The sequence below is a fragment of the Mastomys coucha genome, unplaced genomic scaffold (genome assembly GCF_008632895.1).
Source record: "Mastomys coucha isolate ucsf_1 unplaced genomic scaffold, UCSF_Mcou_1 pScaffold6, whole genome shotgun sequence".
NCBI classification, from domain to species: domain Eukaryota; kingdom Metazoa; phylum Chordata; class Mammalia; order Rodentia; family Muridae; genus Mastomys; species Mastomys coucha.
Window position 1 is genome coordinate 1,816,811 of NW_022196912.1, and position 4,449 is coordinate 1,821,259.

Here is a 4,449-nt window from a genome sequence, read left to right on the forward strand (position 1 = left end):
GAAAGCTGGAGGTCCTTTCCTTGACTGATCCTATTAATTAATATGCCGGTGTCTGTGCGAGAATTATAGCGGACTGGTAAATGGAGAACATGGAACTGAATGGGTAGGTGTAGACCCGAGCAGTGGCTAACCCCCCCTGATAGACCAGGCGAGGTGTGGCTTACGTGGTAGAAGTTTGTATGTCCCACTGCTTGGCTGTGGCTCTGGTATGTCCTGGGGTGCCTGGTGTCTTCAGTGAGCAGCAGCTTCCGTGGTGAAAGCCTGTGATTGTTGCAGCCACCAACTGAGGGGGGCCTTGAACTCATGTACTAATGGAAGCCGCTGCTGCCTGCGCCGGGACTGCTACACGTGATTGTGGCCTCTGCCTGCCCTGCTACCCGTGGAGCTGGTGCTGACTGATGCGAACTGCCAAATCCTGGGTTTTGGCACCAAATGATGTGTTGGAACAGCGGGTCACGTCAGAACATACCACACTAGGCCCAAACAGTTCCACGTGTCAGAGGTTTAATTGAGAGGGAGAGAGGGGGTAGTGGCATGGAAAAAGAGGAGGGGGAGAGAGAGAGCTGGAGGAATGTTCCCCATATATATATGGCTTGTGACATAGCAGCCACAGGTAAAGGTGGGAGGTGAGCCCAACAGATTCTGGGATTATGGTGGCTGTTGCCCTGGCAACAGGTCTGTGGACCCACCCATGCATCAGCACAGGCTTTGGATGTCCTGATGCTAACAATATGTTTGTGCTTAAAGTTACATAATATGCCATGTACGAATTCAGGATACATTTATTAAGAATGGTATAGAGTCGAAACTTACCTGCCTACATGCTAACAAGACTATCTGCTTCACTTTCCAAAATGCTATTAGAAGACATGAAATGTTTGGATCAATAAAACAAAAAACAAACAAACAAACAAACAAACAAATCAAAACCAAAACCAAAACCAAAACCAAACCAAACCAAACCAAACCAAACCAAACCAAACCAATATGTTGTTTACGAAAGAGGTAATATCCAAACCTTCCATCTATTTATTGTGGTTCCTAGAGCCCCAAATATGAATTATGTGAAAAGTGCCAGAGAGCACTGTGAGTGTCTGCTGCAGAGTAGCTGGTAAACTGTGGGCTTCGCAAACTTACTTTTACCATGGCTAAAAGGATACCTGTCTATCCGTTGCTACATGGCAGTACTGCATAACCACCACACACACACCTCCACATCAAACGAAAAAAATGAACAAACAAAAAGGATTCCAGAAAAGTGGAAGTCACAGTGTCATTTACAAGAGGGAAGAAATGAAAAATATCCATGATAAATTTTCTTTCATCAACTTCTATTCATAAAACATGAAGCTATCCCTTTTTTTGTGATAAATTTGTTATCTCCTTAGAAAGAATTTTCATGTTGAAAACACTGCTACCTCCCCTGCACCTCTTCTTTGTTTCTTGTCATGCTTAACAAGCCCTCAAATTCCTGGAGGTTTATCACAGCTCTAAGATAAACATGGCATTTTCTCTTTAAGTCTGGTGAGAAACTTGTGGTTCTCCCTCAGTCTTTGGCCTCTACAGCAACTGTCTAAACCAATGATCTATATTCAAAGTTTGTGTTTAATTTAAAGTGCTCATGATAGCTACAGCTTTCAGAAACTGTGAGGGGGAGATACAACTCTATGGGTGGAATTATAATTATTATATATGAAATGTTAGCATTATAATATGAAATTAATATATTTATGATGAATTTTGCATTCTTTCAAATTCAATATTTTCATTACGATTCTTTTTAGTGTTTCTATGTATATGTTTGTGTGTGTGTGTATATCATGTGTACAATAACATGATCATTATGGTGAACATGTATAGGTCATAGGAGTTGGTTCTTTACTTCTACCACATGGGTCTTGATCACAAAACTTGGTGGCCTTTACCCACCAAGGCATCTCACTAGGCTCCGAAAAGATTTTCAAACACAGTGTAAAAATTTTAAAATATTTCAATATACTTTAGGTATATTTTATGTCATCTAAAGTTACATTTGACAAGGGGCTGTTGTTAAAGACAATGGACTCTGCTCAATGATATTTGTGAAGAAGTGAACTGTTGGAAAAGGAATGTCATCTTCTTTCTATCATTTGCCTGGATGTGTGCAAAAAGAGCAAGAATTTGATTAAAAACAATCCCAGAAGCCATAGCTGCTTATTCTAGAAACAACTTTAAATGTTTAAGTGACCCTAATTTTGCTTCCTTTATTTCACTGTACTGCTGGTACTTTTATGTTAATTTGACACAAGCTATGTTCATCTAAGATGTGGGAAACTCAATTAAGAAAATGCCTCCTTAAGGACAGTTTTTTTTTTAATTAGTGATTGATAAGGGAGGGCCCAGTACATTTTGAGTGTTATCACTCTGGGGTAAATGTTCTTGGGTTCTGGACAAAATAAGGATAAGCAAACCATGAGGTAGAAGCCAGTAATCAGAACCCCTCCATAACCTCTGTACCAGGTCCTGCCTCCAGATTCCTGCTTTGATTGAATTTTTTGTACTGATTTTTCCATGATGAAAGTGACATGAAAGTCAGATAAAGTAATATAAACCATTTCCTCCCAGAGTTGCTTTGGTCATGGTGTTTCATCAGAGCAATAGATAACACAAATTATTTATTGTCAATAAATGTATCCGACAAGTTTGTGTATTCTCCTTATCAAATGGAATGTAGCCATTCATTGTGGTAAGATGTGCAAATACCACAATACAAAAATAATCACAAATAAATAACTTTATAATGAATGTTGAGTGTCAGAGAATTATGCTCATACTCAAAAATATTGCTGAACAAAATGGTTTCTGATAATAGTTGGTCAGTGCAAAGGCCATTAATTACTGCATAAAAAAAAAACCTAAGAAATTTAAATGATAAGAATTTGGCTATAACAATTAATATATATAGCATAGGATAACATGCGATCTCATTCTTTTTTAAAACCCCATTGGAGTGATAGAGACACCAACCCACCCATAAAATTTTCAAGCCAAAATTTATCCTGTCTACAAGAAATGCAGGCAAGGGTTAAGGGAGCAGAAACTAAGGGAATGACCAACTAACACTAACACTATTAATGACACTTTGTTATACTGGCAAACAGGGGCATGTTGAGGGGCTCCACACAGCAGCTGACTCAGAAAGATACAGACACCAATAGCCAAACAGTAGTTGGAGTTTGGGGACTCTTATGGAAGAATAGGAGGAAGAATTACAGGCCCTGAAGAGGATAGGAACTCCACAGGAAGACCAACACAGTCAACTAAACTGGACTATTAGGGCTCTCAGTGTATGAACCACCAACCCAAAGAACATACATGGGCTGGAATTCCCCACTCATAAGTGGCAGATGTGCAGTTTGACCTTTATGTGGATTCTGAATAACAGGAGCTGGTACTATCCCAAAAACTATTGCCCTTCTGTGAAATATGTTCTATTAGCTGGGCTGTCTTCACTGGCCTCAAGGGGAGAAGGAACACCTAGACTCACAGGACCTAAAGTGCCTTGGTCTGGGAGATACCCAGGGCCCATCCCTGCCCTCGATCCTCTCAGAGAAGTGGAGGGGGAAATAGCAGAAAGATTGTGGGAGGGGGTGACCAAGAAGAGGCAGTAAGCAGGATGTAAAGTGAATAAGTGAAAAAAAAATTAAATTTAAAAAATTTAAACAACAAACAAAAACAAAACAAAGAAAAAAGAAACATAAACACTTTATTTCAATAAGAAAATGTAAAATTTTAATTACAATAATTGGAACTTTTATTTGGATCCTAGAGATGGAAAAGAGTTCTTTGAAAACATTCTCAGTTAATCTTAGTTGAATCTGCTATTGGTCACTGCCATATTTTTGAAGAATACCTCAGTCTGTCTTCAGAAACTTTCAGACCTTGGTATGCACCATCAGATCTGTGTTTTACTTCAAACTATTGATGAGACAAAGAAATGGTAGTAAGCTATAATGGTAAATTGCATACATCATTAGGGCATGAAGAAATAGAAAAATAAAAAGAAATATCTAAACCATAGATGAAACTTCACTACTATAAAACAACTAATGTTTTGTCCTTTGTCCTATTAGTATATTTAAATTATTTTCCCTTTTGTACAACTTGATTGAAATAATACTTTATATAAAATGTATGCATTTAATCTTAGAACTTTTCTTTCTTTTCTGTTGTTTAATTAATTTATTTATTTAATTTAATTAATTAATTTATTTATTTATTAGATTTTTTCAAGACAGAGTTTCTCTGTATAGCCCTGGCTCTCCTGGAACTCACTCTGTAGACCAGGCTGGCCTCGAACTCAGAAATCTGCCTGCTTCCCAAGTACTAGGATTAAAGGCATGCACTGTCCCGCGCTATCTCCTGCCGGCAGGAAAGACGCGGCACACACGGATCCTTCTGCAGTACAAA